The sequence below is a fragment of the Crinia signifera genome, chromosome 2 (assembly GCF_055691185.1).
Source record: "Crinia signifera chromosome 2, ASM5569118v1, whole genome shotgun sequence".
NCBI lineage: Eukaryota > Metazoa > Chordata > Amphibia > Anura > Myobatrachidae > Crinia > Crinia signifera.
This window is the reverse complement of record NC_139218.1, coordinates 91,547,412-91,569,218: the sequence shown is the minus strand read 5'-3', so window position 1 is coordinate 91,569,218 and position 21,807 is coordinate 91,547,412. Positions and strand designations below refer to the sequence as shown.

The following is a 21,807-nucleotide window of genomic DNA, read 5'->3' as shown; positions in this document are numbered from 1 at the left end:
GTATTGGTCCCTGGTGTTAATTCAGCAAAACTTGAGCACAACTATTTGGTTGTCTGTAATAAAGATATGTATTGCTTATTAAATTGAAAATATCAGTGAGAAAAATAATTGCATTGTATATATAGGAGTAATTATATTTTCCAAATTGTGACTAACCATTGACTTATAAACTTGATTTTATTTCAGATGGATGACATACTAAATTGACTATACAATTTGATTGCTGGCCTTTAATCAATAACGTGTTAATATATTCAGTGACTCCTCTGGCAATGTCCCCTAAGACACAAAAGGTTCAAGACCATTAGCCTAAAGAATTGACTTTAGCAGCGATGATACCAAGACAGATATTAGAACATTACCACTGTGAAAAATGAATTCTTACAGCCTAATTAATCTTCGAAGCAACCCGATATCCAGCTCCAGCAGCCAGATTGCCATTAACCTCTTATATTTAACATTTTTGGGTGCCATTAATATTAAAGAGAAAATTAAGAATATGTACAATAAAAATGCTACATAGTGGCAATTAAATTTGTATGACTTTTCATTTATTATGTAAGATTAAATACATATTAATGTTACATTTGGCTTTATTACAAAAACATGACCCTGTTTATGTTTAATACATATTGCTTTCCTAATGCTTCCTTACGTACTGTTTGTTCTTGGTCTCTGAACATGCTGATCTTTCCTATAACCTACAAGCGGAACTTTTGGCATTCTATCTTTCGAGGTATAGACATTTAATAATTTTCACACAAAATAACGCTACAGTGACATCTGCTGGCTTTAACAAGGCAGTGTTGGTTATGCTTACATGTTAATGTGAATCTAAATATAGAATAATGGGTGAAATTTATTAGAATGAGAGATTCAGAAAGATTTGGTAAGAAATCTCCAGGTATTGTTAAAGCAGCAATCATTTACACTGCAAAACCAGTTTGATTTTGCAGTGTAAATGATTGCCGCTTTAAAAAAACTCACTTTCTGAATCTCTCATCCTATTAAATTTCACCCACTGTATTCAGAATACAAGATCTATGATACATTGATAGTCAGATTTATGATGCATTGATGCAATTTGATTGATACTATGCTGTACATTCATAGCTCACAAAGACTCATTTTTCAGGGTACAGCCAATCAATAGTAAGTTGTCATGATTGGCTATTTGCAGGCAGTCATTTATTCACAGTAATGGGGCCTACACACGGGGTAATTGCTGAGCGTTCAGAAAGATTTCTTAGCACACAGCGCTGCACAGCGGTGTGCATGCTGAGCGATCTGTCAGGGCCAGTGTTCTCCGGTGAGAACACTGGCCCTGACCGGCGATGTATAGATTTATACAGCATTATGGATATTAATTGCCAGGCATTGCTATCGCTATGGCCCCTACACACAGAGTGATGTAGGGGCATTTTCTAAGCGATCTAGTAAGATGCCCTGAATCGCCCCATGTGTAGGCCTCAATACTCTTCTAAAAGTTTTATTTGACTTTCCTGATTAGTTCATCTTAGACTGCTACATGACAGAACAAAGGAAGACCTTTTGGATTTATCAGTTTGCTAAAAATATGTAGAAGGTATTGAGGATCTGATTCTGATTTGTAAGCTATTGCACTGCTGAATTGAAGTGGACAAGGGTCAATCAAAAGGTCAACATTAGAGGATGACATGAGTTTTTCTTGCTTGTCAATACGTACATTTTATCACATGAGCCACAAATTAGTGTACTGCTTGGTTCACCATGCTTCTGGCACTTTATTTTTCCAAATCAGCATCCATGTGGATGTGAGATCTGATTAGGATGGGTCTGACGATGCAGACGCTGGGCCCAGTACACATACAAAAGGGAAGAGACACGACGAAGCACACACATGATCCGGCTAAGGAGGGCTGCGAGCGATATCTCAGGAACCCTTCTGCCCATATGCAGAATGGGCTATGTGAACAGACAGACATGTTACCATCGGATCTGTAAGTAAACGATTGGGTTTGCATACAGGTATGAATCAGGTCTTGAGTAAGTAATTGTAACTGTGATTTTTTTAAGTATCTGTATGTTTATTTATAATAACTGATTCTTCCACTGTGGCAGGTGGGTGCTTGCAATTTATATCATCACTGCATCCTCTTGCAGTCGGTGCCCACTGAAACCTGTAAATACACACAATTACGTTTTCACATTTTAGTTAATAAATGTAATGCATGTAATGCACTTTGAATATAAATATTTAAATTTGAATTTAGGGCCTGATTCTGGTTCACTTACAAAAGCAAATTCTATCTCTAATGGACAAAACCATGTGCACTGCAGGTGGGGCAGATGTAACATGTTCAGGGAGAGTTAGATTTGGTTGTTATTTTGTTTCTGTGCAAAGTAATACTGTCTGCTATATTTTTAAACTGGAATATAGATATCAGTTTCAAATACAAACCCCACCCAAGTCTAACTCTCTCTGCACATGTTGCATCTGCCCCACCTGCAGTGCATATGGTTTTGTCCATTAGAGAGAGAATTTACTCTTGCAAGTGAACCAGAATCAGGCCCTAAATGTAATATTAATATGAATAAATGTGCATAAACTATAAATGCATTAAAATGTTTTTTTTTTTTTTCTTTTTTGCATTCAAGTCTGAAGCATAATGCTTAGAAATATTAAGCTATGGATTATTAGTGTGGATAATTATGTCGACAGATATTAGGTCAACATTCAATAAGTCGACCACTATTGGTTGACATGCAAAAGGTTGACACATGAAACAGATTGACGTACTTTAGGTCGACTTTGACAATTTCTGAAATTTGTAAGTGATGCGTCTATGGAACATATTTTTTTTAAAGTGTGTTATCCCTTGAAACACCTGTTTTGTCTGTTCCAACACTAGGATGCATCGAGAGTGAATATATATCATGGTGTATAAGGCCCTTTTGGACCACAAGAAAAACATTTGATAACAATAACATACACTAACAGCTATTCAAAACCTGCACATGTTTGTAGGACCTGTAGTGACAAGGAAATAAGAAACTTCAAACTAATTTTACCATATATTTTTTCTGAGTGCTCTTAAAGCACCACATCTCTATACATATCTAATACTCCTGCACACAGGAGAATATAATTACATTAAATTAAGCAGAATATTTATTTATTTGAGAGAAAGAAAAATGTAATAGAAAGTGCCATGGTGAGGAGCCAGTGAGGGCAAGATAAAACTGGACACAAGCGGTGTCAGAAGTGTTCAGTGAAAGATAATGGCAAACAAGAACAGTGAAGAGGTCACAGACCAGCGGCCACCTTATATCTGTAGATGAACTTGAGAGGCAATTCTACTTTTTTCCATTACCATTGGGTAATGTAATAAGCTGGATCTCCTCACAGGAAGAAATATGAAAGCAAATCAATGTTCACAAAAATAAAGACTTAGTAATATGCTGTAAATTTCTGTTCTTAACTGAAGCATCATGTAGCAGTCTGTCTGTCTGTCTGTCTGTCTATCTATCTATCTATCTAGTGACCTATTAGCAGCCGTGGTGCCCTATATAAGTCTCTCCCTGGCCCCTGCTCATTACCAGAACAACTTCTGTTATACTTTATACTATACCTAGTTGTTCTAGGTTTGGTTGCACAGTCCAATGTGCTCAATCTGCTGTTTTGTTATGCTGGGTACACACCAAGACGACTAGGGCCCGATCCCATCAATCTAGATCCAATTCCGACCAATTGGATGTAGATTGTGTGGTGATTGGGCCCTTTTCTGTCCTGGTGTGGACCGATACCGATCCGATGCGCGGTCCTGCGGGTCGGTCGTTATTGAGATCCTACCTGCTGCAGGTAGGATCTCAATGACGACCATACAGCTGGGTGCGGGTCGCCATCGGATCGGACCCGCTCACGGTGCACATCGTGAGCGGGTCGTGCCCCCCCGCGTCACCGTGAGCGGGTCGGACGAGACACTGACGACCCGCTCACGATGTGCATCGTGAGCGGGTAGCCCTGGTGTGTACCCTACATTACTCCCAATTAGTGATGCCAATCCCGGGGGAATTTTTTCCATCCTGGGATTTGGGATTGAAAAATGCTCAATCCCGGGATTGGCATCCCTAATAATAAAAAACGCCCTGGCCGCCCACTATTTACTTACATTTGCAGAGGTTGCTGAGTGGGCGGCCGGTCTGATTGGGTGGCCGGGAGCCAGGTATGCTGAGTGGGCGGGAGGGGTGCTGGCTGGGTTGCCGCCGGGTTGGTAGGTGGGGTGGCCGGGAAGGCTGGCTGAGCCCTGCACAGCGTAACCTCTGACCTCGTCACGCTGTGCAGGATGCACACCGGGTATGGGAGAAGCCGGGCAGCATCTGAGCGATGCTCAAATGCTGCCTGGAATTAGACTGCGCATGCGCAGTCTAATCCCAAAATCCCGGGATTTTGGGTGCCAAATCCCGGGATCCCGCCGATCCCGATCACAGGATTGGCCACCCTACTCCCAATGCCAGTAATTACTGATTGAACAAAATCCACAGTCTCCTGTGTGGTCCTGTGGTCCCATTGCTATTTCCTACTACTGAGTACTTACAGTTTCCAGTGTGTTCCTGTTGTGCTGCCAACATAGTTACCAGCCTGCAGTACATGTTGCCCCATTACTAGCAGTGGCCCCATTACTGCATTCAGCGCGATTCATTCCAAGCTCTGCACTAATACTCACCTGTTACTTCCTGCATTTGTCTGGTTCGCAGCCATTTCACCAGCACCAACCCTCTTCTCTGCTTCAGCATAAATATTGTACATGCAGGAAATACCTCCGCCTACATATTACTGCGTGCCTTAACTCTGTATATTGCTGCCTGTGGGCTCAACCTGTTCTCTACTGTGTGAAGTCTAACAGTATATTCCTTTATGCTCTAGTTACCACTGTCTGGTAAATGCTATTGTACAGTTCCAGTTACAAAGTGGGTACTCCTTTGGACAGTTAAAGCTTTAAACTTTCCCCACAACTTCCCGGGAGGGCTAAATACAATTTGGCACTTTTTGACGGTGGGGAACAGGCGACGGACGGCCAGAAGATTTCAAAACCCCTATTCATATGAGTAAGTGGCCGCTGAGAGCTCTATCTGCCAATCAGCAGACACCCATTCATTTGAATGAGAGCTTTGAAATTTGTCCACCCACCTGCCGCTACCGCAGCCTCTCTCTCCAGCTGCCATTGGGAGGGGGATGATGCAGAGCAGAGAGAGCACCTCTCCTGACTGGCGCTTCCCCCTTCTGAAGACTATGGGGGAAATTGACTAAGATGTGTATCAGAATCTACTTCTTATTTATTTAGCACCCTCTAGAACAGGGCTGGGCAACACCGGCCCTCCAGATGTTGATGAACTACACATCCCAGCATGCCTTGCATCAGTTTCAGCATGGCCACATAGCAAAACTAATGCAATGCATCCTGGGATGTGTAGTTCATTAATATCTGGAGGGCCGGTGTTGCCCAGCCCTGCTCTAGAAGATAGTAGACAGGATCTGATTGGTTTTTCATAGCAACATCACATGTGAAGTAGAATAGTAGTAGTAAATTCCCCCCCCCTATAGGTATGTGCTAGTGGAGCCGCACCACTAGCACCTACGACCCTGAACGGATGCGATACATTCCGGGTGCTAAAAAACCACCTGCGATGTACACTGATGCATCCGATTCTAATAGATCATACGCGCATTGGGTCAGATCAGATGTCAAACAGGTCGGAATTGGACAGTTTTCTTCCAATATACATCAGCTCGATCCATTGGAATCTGATAAAAACAGGTCATATTGGACCTGTGTGGGTACCTTAAAAAGGATATGTTTATTATTTAGCCCATGCTATTTTTATTATTATTATTATTAGTGTCCGTAAACAGGTGTACCTTTGAATAGATGCCTAATATTTAAGACAGGAACTATATTGTGTGACATATTTAGCACCTACACTATTCTCATACCTTATTCTCATACATTTTTACTTCCATTGACATTGCAATAATAAATAACAACTTCAAATAATGTTGGCATACGACTCTTCATGGTTACACCATTTACAATATATTTTATATAAGCTGATGAAAATGTTGGAAAAAAAATCAATACTAGGGTAATTTACAATTTAATTATATGGAGTTGTGTGAATAATGAATCTTGCTTTCAGGTAAGTATAATATTGCCCATTGTAGCTTTTACATGCAATGACAGTCTCTGGATATTATCCATGGTAATGATTGAACATTATACTGTCATTTTTTTTTCTTTTTTTTTTTTTTTTGCGCATGATGATTTTGGGACCAAATTCATCATCTGTCACTGCTATAGTTATGCAAATAATCATATTGGATTTTTTATTGATTTAGATCATTCTAAGGCTCAGTGGCTCACAAATCAGCAGCTGCATTCACTATATTGTCTGAATACAGAAATGGCTGTGTGGAAATGATTGCAGTAGAAGCGACGATTACTTAAACCAGGCAATTGAGCATAAAATAAAAGAATATTTGTAAGGGCTTTCTATATCAGGCATTTGAAACCGACAATCTTATACAACTTCAAAAGGAGCATTATGTTTACAAAATCAAATAAAATATCATTTTAAGACAGAGGTTTGGTGTAACTATAGTATTGGTTTAATATACTATACAGCACATAGATCTCAGTGCTTATGGTACAATAAGGGTGAGGGTTATATTTTGCAGTGCATCAGCATTTTGTGTGCAACACCTATTCCAACAGATTCAGATTCTTTACCGGAGTAAGTTGGCATTTCTGTCAGCAGAATTTCAAACAGCAAAACTATGTACTGCAAGACAATATTATTGCCAATTAAAATTTTGACAGCAAAAATGCAGACAATGATCTTTTTAAATCTAGTACATATACCCATGTATTTCTGTTTGAAAGGAGGAGCACATAATGATAACACCAAACATATTTATTAGTGGTGTACACTGGGCAATTTTCCTGTTTTTGCTTTGGATCTGGGTCTCCCAACGTGTTTTGGATCTGGACTGGTTTTAGCAAAACCACCATTTCTGGTTTAGGTTTTGGATCTATACTTTAAAACAAAACATAAAAACAGCTAAAATCACTGACAATGTTTTTTTTTTTTGTGGCTGTTCCTATGTTATTATTAACCTAAATAACATTAATTTCCACTCTCTGAAGTAGCTGGATGACTATTCTATGCAACACAAGTGGGCGTCACAAACACCTTGCCCAACTAAGAGTGGCACTGTAGTGGCAGACAGGATGGCAGTTTTAAAAACTAGGCCCATAAGGGTCCTCCCACCCTTATGTTGTATAGTAGAAATGACATGCACACTATAACAAACTAATCAGCTACAGTGTCTGTCACATGACTCAGGCTGAAATGATTGGTTTGTTTGGACCCCCCACAAATAAGCTGGCAATTAATCTATCCCTGTACAAACTGGCTCTACAGAGGCAAGATGTCATCCTCATCCTTCCCTCACCCCCTCACAGAGTATTAATTTGTTCCTGCTGGATTGCACCATCACAGATCCCTCTGTACTCTCTGGAGGCAATTGCTGGTCTTCATTTGCACTTATGGTGGATACCGGAAGCACGTCTAATGCCAACACACAGTAGATATCAAGGCTTGAGTAATTTGCTCTGCAACAGGATGATTGCTGTCATACTTCATCTTCCTAGCAATGGACAGTGAATGGTCAATTGCTTAACTTCCTCTTCGGGATGATGAATGACACCCAGCAGCAACAACAGCAGCAGTAGGCATAGCACTATAGGATCTCCCGGAAGAATCCCGGATAGGAGAGCAGTCATTTATGCCAGTGACCTGGCCTGAAGTACTTCCCATCCTGATTGAGGAGGACATTGATGAAGAGGGAGTTAGTGGTGTGGATTGAAGGTGCTTGAATACAACAGGAGGACAAAGGGATTTGGGTGTCTCTGGACTGCTTATGCTTTTAGCCAAAGTTTCTGAACTTGATATAGGGTGGATGTTCGCAGGTGGTTAACATCCTTACCCCTACTAATTTTAGCTTTACATAGGGTACATATGGGGACACAGTTGTTGTCCGAATTGGGGTAGAAATAATGCCGACTGATGATGTGGTCTTCTGCCCAATAAGGATGATGGCCTTCTCCACCCCACGGACAACTGTCTTGCCCGGTGCCTGATTTAAACAAACCACATCAGAATCCTCCTCGTCATCTTCCTCCTCAGTGCCAGCTACTGTACTTCAATATGCTCATCCTGGTGCAATTCAACAGTGTAATTTTCAAAGTTAATATCAGCAACTGGACTGTGGGTGCTCCTTCCATGACTTACAGAGGGTGTGCAAATGGTGGAAGCAGCCACCTCTTCCCGTCCATTGTTAGCCAGGTTAGGCACTGCAACCTCTGACACCCTTGGCCTCTCCTTGGGAATTTGTGATATCTTCAAGTTCTTAGTAGAACGCACATTTTTTTGCTGTGCTTTTACCTGCTTAATTTGTTTTAATTTTGCAGAATTCGTCATGTGAAGCTCATCCCTAATTTTTATGAATATGAAAGTTGACAGAACTGTATTAATATCAATGTAAAAAATGAATTTGTATTTCCCCCTCTTCTCATGTAAATCCCAAGGTCCCAAGTCTGAGAGCATATTATTTGTGAGAAACTAAGTACTTTGGAAGAGTACAGTTGCTACCTACACAGGGCCGGATTATGGTCTGCTGGGGCCCCGGACAACAAACTTGTGAGGGCCTCTATCAATAAAATATAATGGCAGTTATAAAAACAAAGTTATTTATCAATCAGTATTGTGATTGTGTTCAATTCCTTAAGAAAGATGATATAGTATTTAAAAAAAAAAATGCAAATCACACTTTACAAAATGTACCCTAATGTTCCAAATATATTACATAATATAAAGAATAACACAATAAATCAGCATTTTTTAAGAAATATATGTATTAACCGTTTTAATGGAAAATTTCCAGACATCGTGTCATTTCCAGACACGATACAGTATGTAGGTACGCGCCAGTGGTGCCTCCAGCATGTCGCGCACCTACATACTGTCCACCCACCATCCCCCCACTCACCTATCCCGTCACCCACTGATACTGCCGGGCACTCCCCATCACCACCACAGATCACTCCCCATCGCTGCTGCCGCAGATCACTCCTTGCTGCCATCCGCAGCTGCCGTTCTGTCACTAATATTTAATAACACTATAGTATTTAACTGGTGTGCCGCTCTGGGCTTTCTAGTTTATGTTAGTTTTTTTAGGTGCCACACCCTGCACCTAGATATATCGCTAGGGACCCCCAATATACAGAAAAGCCTTGATGATGGTTTGGGGGCATATCATACATTTGCACAAGTATATGTAACCAATATATCTCTGCATTCTATAATCATGTAGTGTTCAAGATTGGTTGCTAATACCATTCATTCAGCTGGGGGAAACTGAGGGTCAGATTTATTAAGCTTAGAGAAGAGATAAACTGGAGATAAAGCAGAGAAAAGGTAAATGGAGATAAAGCACCAGCCAATCAACTCCCAACTGTCTTTTTCAAACACAGCTGATTGGCTGGTGCTTTATCTCCTTTTACCTTTTCTCCACGTTATCTCCAGGTTATCTCTTCTCCAAGCTTAATAAATCTGCCCCAATGTATTTTACTTACTCTGTATTAACCCCTCCCTCTCATGTGCCTGAGTGGCATTACTAAACTAATTGACCATCTACCACTATCCATATAATTTTTTATTTGCAAGAAGGCTGGGTTTGCCAAGGAGGTAAAGCCAAACCCAACCCTCCTGTCTCACCAGACAACTCAGTGGGGGCAGATGGAAGAGTTGACAGCCACTGGTTACAGAGAGCTTAGTGGTGTGTTAGCGCGGCTGGGGGCAGATGGAAGAGCTGACAGCCCAATGTTAAGGAGAGCTCAGTGGTGTGTCAGCGTGGCTGGGGGAAGCTGGAAGAGTTGCCCACCGCTGTTGACAGAGGCCACAGTGTGCGCTGCTCCGCTGTGTGTTGGCTCCCACACCTGCGGCACTGCCACTTGCCTCCTCTGACTGTGCCACAGTGCTGTGGGTGTGGGAGCAACATCTCACATGATCCATTATCACAGGGCACCTAAAAGGCACAAGGCCTATAGGCCGTTACCAATTTGTTCAGCACTGAGCATCCTGGTCACATTGCATTGTTTCTAAGACTGGACACATGCACGTGCTTAACTTCTGCTCAGTAGGTAAGGCACAAACCTTACCAAATTCTTAAATTAGAAGCTACAAAAATGTATTGTCATCCCTACAAAAGTAAAACAGCTGCATGCATGTACATTGGATAGTTCTCCTGCCACACCCTCAAGTCTTGCACTGCATCTCTGCTGCGTGTTATATTATTATGTTGGAGATAGGGGTCCGAATATTTATGAATCTTCAGAATGTGTGGCATTTGGCTGTTACATCATCATAGTCAAGTACCACATAACACATCTCATTATAGCTCAGAAGCCCCTTTTGTGTATTAGGCTTTATTATAAAAACAGCTTGGAGCCGGCTGCAATTTGAGATTCACAAAAGAAGAAAAATTGGACCGAATCTCACTAGTGAGATAGGATCAGGGGCGCTTGTTAGGGGTGGTCTTGCCCAGCTTCTGCTTTACAACAGGATGACCAGTCCTGTATATTAGAACATGGAAAAAGGAAAATTAAGAAGCGCTTAAGACAATTTGCAGACTGGTTGATCTATTATAAACACATTTATTACGTGGCAATGAGAATAAAAGTTAAAAAGCCAGCTTAATATACTGAAACATAGAAATGGTCTAAAGTCACAGAATTGTCATCCAGGGGGAGAATGATTAAGTCTGCAGGTGTTGCCAGGAGTGGCCCAAGATGGCACAAATAACCAACTCCAGATACAGTGAATGATGGTATATTCAAAGTGTCCTCATACCTCCAATGATATAATTGGTGACCTACTGTAAGTCCTGTTGACAAATGGCAATGGGTCCAATAGGGCTGTAATGGTCTGCAATCCAAGAACAAATGGTGGAGGGTGGGGTGGCAATTTCCTTCTTATGCGTTTCACTACGCTAGGTAGCTTTATCAAAGGTAGAACCAGTCTGCAAATTGTTTTAGTGCTCCTTTTTCCAATTTGAGATTCACGGCTACAGGCAAGGCTCATAGTCCACGGCGTGAGCTAACAGGTGGTTATGTGGGCTCCCACGGAGGAGATTAAGGTGGTCTCTGGCTCCAAACTGGATTAGGTAACACAGATGGCTGTACATTTAAAACACAACAATCTGGCTGTTTATAGGAGACAAACCATCCCGTGGATACAATCCCTGTCTGTGGTATGAACCTGCTTTCATCAATCCTCCGCATTATTTATATGAATTATGGAGGCAATAGCTTTTGCTATTTGCAGTTAATTGATCCACCTTTGCATGTATATATATATATATATATATATATATATATATATATATATATATATATATATATATATATATATATATATATATATATAGTACTTGTTTCCTAGCAGGGCGCCCGGTTTTCTTACTACGCTACTGTTGCAAAATCGTATTGAATTGCATCTCATGGGCCATAAGGCGTCTATACATTTATTTGGCTTGAACCTTAACATTCACTTTAAGCTAGCTTAACTAAAGAATAACTCACACTGACACAATAAAGACACAGACACCAAAGCAATTAGATTTAAAGGTCATAGGATATTTATTAAGTGGTATGACCCTTCTTCGTAAAGGGCTGGCAATAAGGCGTCACGGCTGCCCAGCTCTAGTCACATCAAAAATGGCGACGACTTAAACGCCCCAACTGACTGATATTAACATGGGGACGACTGAGACGGCCCCATCCGACTATGGCACAACCTAACGCTGGGAAGTCTCACCACCCCTTTTCTGGCTGGTGTGCACACTCCGCTGACAAAGTGCCCACAGCGCCCCCCCGCAAAGGCAGGACACCCCGCCGTCTCTCCAGGGGGCAGTGCCTCCCAGCGCCCTCTCTTGCCACAAGTGACCGCTGGACCGTGACGCCCTAACACCCCAGTTCTGATAATGGTAAATGTACCAATGAATTGACTATAAAATTGAAATGCCAAAGGCAAGGGAGGGTGGGTGGGGCTGAAGAAACTTTTGCAAGAGGAAGTATTTCCTGTAAGGACCTGCCTATATACCCCTCTCCTAAGCTCACGCCCCTAAGCTCTCCCATAGTCTAACCACAAAACTGAAACTAACTTTAGCCAACTAGCAGTCATTAACTCTTTCCTGCCAACCCAAAAAATGTAAGCCTCTTAAGTACGCTCTGGCTTAGGCAGCCCTCGCTTAATCTAAGGCGTCTATACATTTATTTGGCTTGAACCTTAACATTCACTTTAAGCTAGCTTAACTAAAGAATAACTCACACTGACACAATAAAGACACGGACACCAAAGCAATTAGATTTAAAGGTCATAGGATATTTATTAAGTGATATGACCCTTCTTCGTAAAGGGCTGGCAATAAGGTGTCACGGCTGCCCAGCTCTAGTCACATCAAAAATGGCGGCGACTTAAACGCCCCAACTGACTGATATTAACATGGGGACAACTGAGACGGCCCCATCCGACTAAGGCACAACCTAATACTGGGAAGTCTCACCACCCCTTTTCTGGCTGGTGTGCACACTCTGCTGACGAAGTGCCCACAGCGCCCCCCCGAAAAGGCAGGACACCCTGCCGTCTCTCCAGGGGGCAGTGCCTCCCAGCGCCCTCTCATGCCACAAGTGACCGCTGGACCGTGACGCCCTACCGACACCGCCAGGCTCTTAAGAGATTAACTAGATGAGCTCTAAGAGCCGCCGCATGCCACCCACGAAGACCTACCTAAGTGCCTGCTATCCTAAACTAAATCTGAACTATACCTCAACAAAACCCCCTATCCTAATTGAAGGGGAGGCTGAAAGAAAAAGTTCCTGAAAGAAAATGTTCCTAACCGTTAGAAATTATACAGTGCTTTGATTAGTATGACAAGGTAAGTTAGTACAATGGACCCAAGTGAAGTCGAAAACTTGATAAAAAACCTCTTGTGTGTCCCGGAAGGGGTAGGTGTGCCGGATTGAAATTAATTAGGACCCACGGAGGTAAAAAATGCAAAAAAGTCCTTCACACCCCTGATTCCGGAACACTAGCTGTTCCAAAACCAGCGGGTAAACAGCGTTTTTGGGTCAGCGCCAGAGCCGGTGCTAGGGTGTTTGGTGCCTCCCTGCAAACTATAAATTTGCGCCCTCCCATACTTTGCGTACACTGAAAACAAAGGGTATATCATGCCCCCAGAAGTAGTGCCTCTCATACACATGTTCCCAGTCGCAGCAGTGACATTTTAGTGCCCTGTACTAGAAATGGAATTGGTGCTTTACCCCCCCCCCCTCTGACAAACAGCAAAGACAGGGGCAGTACGCCCCAAAGGCGTGCTGTATAAAATGTAGAGTGTGGCTTCGTGGAGAAGGGGCATGGCCCTGTGGGGAAGGGAAGTGGCCACATGATAGTACCAATTCACATTACACCACACAGTAGTGTCCATGATTCACATTAAACCACAGTCATGACACTTTTACACATTGTACCAGCTAGAGCTCCTTAGGCACACTGTGCCAGGATTACGCACATCGTCATGCCCATTACAAATTATGCTGCACACCGAAATGCACATTACGCATTTTGACACACATTGTAATGCGCATTACACATTATGTCACACAACCTATTGTCCATTACACATTAAGCCACACAGCATAATTCCCATTACACATTATGACACAGAATGCAATGCTTATCACATATTATGCCAAATAAGTGCAGCTCACCTATATGCTGTTACCAGTAGTTACATTCTCATTGATAGGGGGTTTCTTGTTCGATTCCAGGTTTTTCATGCTCCTTGCCACAGGGGTTTCATGCTCTTGACACAGGGGGTTACTGTACATGATGGTTGCCACAGGGGGTTACATGCTTGTTGCCAAGGGGAATTACGTGCTTGTTGCCATGGAGAGTTACAAGCTTGGACCCAGGGGGAATACATGTTCTTGGCCCTATGCCTCCCACTAACACCCATACTGTACCTCCTGCATACCCATCACACATCTCTCCTGTGCCAGTACCCCACAATCATACACAGGTGTAAGTGGTGTGGGAGTATCTGATCAGACACAGGAGTGTCCATACCTCCCAACATGACCCTCTCCAGGAGGGACAAAATGCTCTGTTCCTGGTCCTTCCTCCTAATTTATGTTCACCATCACCTTTGTTCAAATAACTTTCATGTCAATTATCCTGTTCAACACAGGTGCTGACAATCGTACCTTAAAAGGGAAGTCCAGACACAGAGCATTGTGTCCCTCCTGGAGAGGGTCATGTTGGGAGGTATGAGTGTCAGTGGCACCATTCTACCCCTACAGATGGCCAGCAGCTAACCAGTGAGCCCTGACAGAAGTTCTTCTCAGTGCTTTGCTCAGCACTCAGCTAATTCAGTCTGTGACAGTCTTTATAATCAATCTAAAGCCTCCTGGCAATGTAAGCAGCGTTTTGCTGTGAGGATAGTAGATTGATTATAACGGCTGCCACAGACTGGATGTGTAGAGAGAGGACAGAGGACGGAGCGAGTCTGTGCTCGGGCTGCAGTGGGAGGAACAGGCTCTGCTCGCTCTTCATGATGCCAGCGCCGCTGCCTGTGTCATAGTCAGACAGGCACAGGCTGCGGAGGCTGGCAGCAGCAGTCCATCTCAGCAATGTAGCATAGTGGGGATAGCGCCTACCCAACTCAGCGCCTGCTGTGCAGGGTTTGCTGAGCGGGTAGTGCCGGCCCTGGTCAGCGCCACAGGCGCACTACATCCAAATCTTATTTACCTTATATAAATCCTAATTGCAGTGGACTTCCATCGTCCCCATTGTCTGAACGGAAGAGTCAGGAAGCCCGCACATGCAATTTCAGCACTAAATATTGCAGCCGCCGCAAGGCCTGCGGCGGCGATGCCAAAAGTGGATCAGCACCAAAACCCAGGATTATATCCTGGGTCTTTTATGAAAAGCTGGTACTGTCTGAATACCTAGAGGAGGAATTCCGCTTCCCGCCGGTGCGTGAGGGAAGCCTGCACGGAAGCCTGTTTATCTCTTGACAGCACGTGGGGGGGTCGGGACTGCATCCAACACGGCTGACGGCAGAGATCCAGAAGACTGGATCCAGGGTAACACCTCGGAGGAAACAAAAGAAAATGTTAAACCCTGACCATCCGCTAAAGTAACAAACAAGGCCCACACAAACAGGGGGTGCGCGCGACTAATGGGCCACAGTAATGTATGCGTGGCACAGCTGGCCAACAACACTATACACTGACACTCCCTCTGAGCTAATTCCAGGACAGCGGTATAGGACGGCCGAAAGGGCTGTTACCAATATTTTGGGTGTAGCCAGGGCCTGGTGGGGCCTAAACATGGACGGTCATTGACGTTTGGAAAAAAATAGATGGTTTATGGCCGGTGTCAGCTAGTTTTGACACCGATGTGGAAAAGCCAGGTGGCTTCCCCCCATCGATGCCAAGCATAAAATATTAGTTTTAGTACCTCCCTTTGCCTTGGCTGCGGAGCGAAGCATCTCACCGGCACCTGTGAAGCCCCACCCTGTATTCTGTCCCCGTAGGCAATGGACGACCATCGATACGTAACACCCATAGACTGTCATCCCCTGCATGGCTATGCACCATCGGTGGTCGGCTGCAATTCTTTCAATGATGGCAAGGGCAACGATGGCCAACCCTGCCCTTTTTATCGTGTGGTCCCCAGGTGGGAATTGAATGACACAGTGGGCTGGGAACCGTCGTATGGGGGAGTGGGGAAGGGCGGGAGATGGGACGGGCGAAAGAGGTGTCATGGAGGCCGGGAGCGTCCGCTGATAGGAGGAGTAAGGCTGCCAGGCGGGCGCGCCGGAGTGGGACCAGTCCCACTGCCCGTATCCCTGGGCCGGGGAAAGGCCAGGGGTGTGGCCAAATTGGCAGGCACTGGGACTGGACGGACGCCAGCCGGGCCAGTCCGGGGGCCGGAGCCGTAGGGGCCCAGGCCCTGGTATCCCGCTGGGGCCTGGTGTGGAGTGGCGGCCGGCACCACGGTTGCCCGGCAGGGTGCCAGGCTGCGGGGTGGGGCGCAAAGTCCGCCACCCCCTGAACCCCGTGGGTAGTGTTGGCAACAGTCATTGGTGCCCGTACCCTTGCCGAGGCAGGGAGCGGCACAGGTGAGGCAAGCGGTCCCCCTTGTGGGAAGGACGGGTAGGGGTACCCGACCCCAGGCCCGGGAGGGGCCTGTACCACGGAGTATACCATGCTGGGGGAAAGGGGGGGCTGCATGCCTGTCCCTTTGGACCCCGGCCCAGCCTCAACCGAGGGCTGTATGAGGCCCCTTATTTAATATGCGGGGGATAGGGGTGGGGGCGGGGCCTGCACAGTGGGGGCACCCGCAGGTGACCGTGCATCCGGGCGCCGGGCCCGCCATCTTGCCCGGTGGCATAGTCCCCAGCGCCCCCATAACCATAAATCTGGGAGGGTGCAGGGGAAATCCGCGGGGAGGCTTGGGGTACCTGGGGAGCGCACCCATCCCGGAGATGCCGGGATCGGGCATAGACGCACGGGCTGAAGTGCCGCCTGCCACGTCATAGGCCTGCGCCACGTGCTGCATAGTGGCGCCGGCCTCACCCGCATTCAAGATACGCTGGAGGGGGACCCGGAGCGAAGGTGGTGGGCAGTAAGAGCGCGCCTGTGGGAGCCAGCAAGTGAGGGAGCGGGGGAGCCAACGCTGCTGCATAGCCCGCAGTGGCTGGGTCGGATCAGGGTGCATCCGGATCGGGCCCTGGATGGAACGGGTACTGGGAGTAACCCCCTGTGGGGGAGCCAGACCGCACGCTGCGGGCCCCTGGCACGGGCGGGGGGGTGGTGGTGCGTGTGTATCTGCCGCATCGTGTGAGGGGGGGGGGAGCACCTAACTAACTGGAGGCGAAGGTAGACATCTAGAAAAAGGCAGGGAGGGGGAGCTGGGTGACGGGGACGGAACCTGTTGGCTGACTGAACTGTGTGGAACAAGGGGCTCAAATAGAAGCTGCACAAACAGGCACTTGCAGCCCAGCTGCTGGGCTGTGACTGCATGCTGCAGGCTGAAGAAACTTTTGCAAGAGGAAGTATTTCCTGTAAGGACCTGCCTATATACCCCTCTCCTAAGCTCACGCCCCAAAGCTCTCCCATAGTCTAACCAGGGCCGTCAAGAGAAATTCTGGGCCCCGGTACAACAACTTCCTGGGGCCCCCATGGACGGAGATCCCCGCACACTCTGCGGACCTTGTGTTACGCCACTGCTTCCAAGGTGGATACACGTACAAAAATTTACACTGTAATGTCTATTACACATGTCACACATCCATTACATATTATACCACATGCCATAATGCTCATTACACGTTATGCCACACACCGTAATGCTCATTGCATATTAAGAAGTTAACATGCTCTACCAGGGGTTAACATGCTCTGCCAGGGGTTAACATTCTGTGCCAGGGATTAACCTGTCTGCCCTGATTTACATGCTCTGCCAGGGGTTAACATGCTCTGCCAGGGGTTACATGCTCTTTGCAAAGGATTTACACATACCCTCCAACATGGCCCATTTCATTAGGTACAAAATGCTCTGTTCCTGGACTTCCCTGCCAGTGGCAATTACAGATGTGAGCACAGTCCAATATTCAAAAGGGGGGGTCACATATACTGCCACCCCAAGCATCACTGTCCTGGACTCACTGGCAGTTGATGTGACTGCCCCTCTTTGAATTTTGGACTGTGCTGGAGTCCAACCTCTGTAATTACCACTGGCAGGGAAGTCCAGGAACAGAGCGTTTTGTACCTAATGGAATGGGTCATGTTAGGGGTACTTGCCACCAAATAAAAAATAAACCTGTGTGTCCAGACCAGGGCCCCCCTGACAGGCCCGGGCCCGGGTAAATTGTACCTGCTCCCCCCCTCTCTCGGCACCCCTGAGTCTAACCACAAAACTGAAACTAACTTTAGCCAACTAGCAGTCATTAACTCTTTCCTGCCAACCCAAAAAAATGTAAGCCTCTTAAGTACGCTCTGGCTTAGGCAGCCCTCGCTTAATCTTATTGTGCCATGCGATGCAATGTGATTTTTTTATGTAATTTATTCACTGCTCTGTTGGCCCTAGGGGATTGCATTGCATTGCATCGCACCTCCTGCAAAATCACATGCGATTTTATAGGGTGTGATGCCATGCCAATAGCTATACACTTGTATGACATACAATGAGGTTTCACTGACCGCCCCACTATTCACGTCAGCGTGGAGTTGATTTTATGTAGTATGGCGAGCCCAAATCGTGGCGAGCGGACACAGAATACATGTAAAGTAATCCGCTTCCCCTTGTGGGGCTCGCTGCACTGGCCACGATTCGGGCTCGGTGGCTCGCTACGCTCGCCACACTATATAAAATCAACTCCACGCCGACGTGGACAGTGGGGGTATGAAAAGGTCGGGAGGGCACGATCTGCCGCCGCTCGCCACGCTTCGGGGGGGGCGTGGATAGTGGGGGGGGGAGGGCAGTGAAACCTCATTGTATGTCATACAAGTGTATAGCTAATGGCATGGCATCGCACCCTATAAAATCGCATGTGATTTTGCGAGAGGTGCGATGCAATGCAATGCAAACCCCTAGGGCCAACAGAGCAGTGAATAAATCACATTAAAAAATCGCATTGCATCGCATGGCACTATAATGGCCCATGAGATGCAATGCAATGCGATTTTACTATGGAGAATAGCCCTGTACGCTTACAGCGTACTGGGTGCCCTGCTAGGAAACAAGTACCATATATATATATAGATAGATAGATAGATGATAGATAGATAGATAGATAGATAGATAGATAGATAGATAGATAGAAAAGAAAATGGAGGAGGCTCACACCGTAAGCATATATAGTATAACAATTTACTAAAAAAGGTAAAAGCTCACATACACTTAGGTTTTAAAATATGCATATGATGTCATCATCACCAGCGTGTATATATCGGCAATCAATCAGGTACTCATCGGCTGTATCTCAGTCAAACTGTAGGGCAGCTTCAGGGTGTTTCCACAGCTTGCCAACCAGACCAATCAGCCAGACTTCCAGCGTCACTGCAGGTACACCATCAATGCGTTTCGTCATGTGTGGACTTCATCAGGAGGTGTCACACATTTTGACTTAGATACAGGGACGAGTACCTGATTGATTGCCGATATATACACGCTGGTGATGACATCATATGCATATTTTAAAACCTAAGTGTATGTGAGCTTTTACCTTTTTAGTAAATTGTTATACTTTATATGCTTACAGTGTGCGCCTCCTCCATTTTCTTTTCTATGCATACTTGTTTTTGTGGATGGAGACAGCAAACCCTGAGAGAAGAGGCTGCACTACACTGAAAAGGCAATTTTTTACAGACCGCATTAGAATTGAGGAACCTTTGCGCACTGCAACTTTGGTTGTATATATATATATTCACACACAGACACACACATTTACATTAAATTTGTTTTCTTTTTTTTTAATTTTGGATACATTTTCTTCCCTACCAGCTTTTAAATAAGAAGCGCAGATAGTAATAACACTGGTGTTCTTGGGGTGTTTTGCAATCTGTAATATGTAATAGTGACGTGCGGTGAGGTCGTTGTTTGGTGAGGCAGCTGTGGTAGTTATGACACTGCACTCAACCTCCACAGCCTTACCATTATTCACAGTAAGCAAAAGTAAAATGATTGCTATACATTATTTTTAATGCTCTTTCTCACATAATGCACGTTACACATATAACCCACAGTATTTATGCCCTTATACACATAATGCCCATTACACATACTGCATGCCCCACATGATTAATGCCCTTATACATGACACATAATGCCCCATACACATATGCCCCACATAATTAAATTCACATATACACCTAATTCCCTTTACATATGCCCCACATTGTTAAATGCCCTTTTACACATAGTGCCTCTTACATATGCCCCACATTGTTAAATGCCCTTATGCATTTATACCTCCTACATATGCCCCACATTATTAAATGCTGTTTTACACAGAATGCCCCTTACACATATCCCACGTAGGGATGGACATCGATGGTCGATGTTTCAGAAACATCGATGTTTTTCTTTCGATGTTAGTGTTTTTGCCATGTAATGGTGACCTTCCGATGTTTGTCACCATCGAATGCTAATCATTCGATGGTGTACCGATGGTGGCTTATTTTTTGTAATTCCAAAAAGATATGCCTCCCCTGGCTGCTGTGTCTGTGTCAGGGAAACTTCCTAGGTTCGTTGGAGGCTGTCTGACTTTCTCTCTGCTTCCCTCCCTCTCCCTCTCTATGGTTGCTGTAGCTGCTAGGCAACAGGGCCCACTGCTAGTTCTGGTTGGCTCTCACTGACTCAGACAGCCAATCAGAGCACAAACCTCACCCTGCAGCACCAGTCACTCAAACAGCAGCAAATTTCACAGACACACTGAGCTCTGGAGGATTCAGAGAGGAAGAGACAGTGACGTCACTGAATGTTATACCAGCTCAGGCAAGCTACAATAATAATAAGTTCACAATACAACTAGCTGCAGACAGTTGTGAATGTCAGTCACATACAACACTCATTAATAAGCTGCATTAGTATTACCAGGCAGCAACCACTATATCATCATCAGTGAAGTGTTGGTCAGAGATTGTCTGTTTCTGTGAATATAGTGAGAAACAATATACACAGGCCTGGGGTACCAGTGGAATGAACCAAGCTAAAGGTGCCCATACACTGCTGCGATGCCTCGCAGCAGTGTACGGACACCCAACAACCTGCAAGCTGCCAGGACCTTCCCGGAAGCACGGACGCATGCGATCCGTTGTGATGCTTCTGGCCTGCCTCACCGCCAGGAGGAACGGGTGGTCGGACCGTGGACGGCCTGCCAGTCCGACCACCTGGTCGGGTCCGATGCGCACGGGACCCAACGGCATGTCAATGAGAGGAGATTTGATCCGATTTAACGGGTCGATTGGTCGCAATTGGCCAAAATTGGACCAAATCGCCTCAGTGTAGGGGCACCTTAACTGTTTTTATATATAGTGAACTATTTTTTATATTGCGTGACCTTGTCGCTAGCGATTGGTCGCTCAGCGACCGAATTGCTGGTTATCAGTATTTTATTGGTGACCAGCGATTCTAGCAAGTTCCTGCGACCAGCGCCCGTCGCTGGGCTGCAGTGGGTGCGCACACACGGCGCAGGTCGCTAGGTATCACCGGCAATATGGTCACTGAGCGACCATATAGGTGACGATAGAAGCTAGAATCGCCTAGTGTGTAGCATTATTAGTGGTGCCCCCACAGATCCTGTCACCCTAGGCAGCTGCCTAATGGTCATCTCCCTTTTTTTTGTGTGTGTAGTTACACTTGCCTTAATAAATAGACATTTACCAATCTGGAAAAATAGTGAAACCTAAGGCGAGTTACTGTAGTTTACAATTTATCTAATTTTATTACATTTTGATTACTTGCTGTTAAAGCAGGGGTTCCCAATCTTTTTTGATTCACGGCACCCTAGAGAATCAGAATTTTTTTCACGGCACCCCTAGGTCCAAAAAAAATTAATTTTATTGGGTTTATATGCGATTCTTAGTGGCAGTTATGTGGTAAAGGGCAGGATTTGCTTCTGTTTGTACACATTCTATG

The 21,807-nt window shown here is 45.2% G+C and overlaps 1 long non-coding RNA gene across 2 annotated transcripts in view; it reads left to right on the top strand.

Annotated features, from left to right (window-relative positions):
• The window catches only part of LOC146059915 (uncharacterized), a 54,227-nt gene extending 53,693 nt beyond the window's left edge, over positions 1–534 (top strand). For both annotated transcript variants that reach the window (XR_014470338.1, XR_014470337.1), the window contains exon 3: positions 187–534. This is a non-coding gene — a long non-coding RNA (uncharacterized LOC146059915). The remainder of the gene's footprint in view (positions 1–186) is intronic.
• Positions 535–21,807: the final 21,273 nt, after the last annotated feature.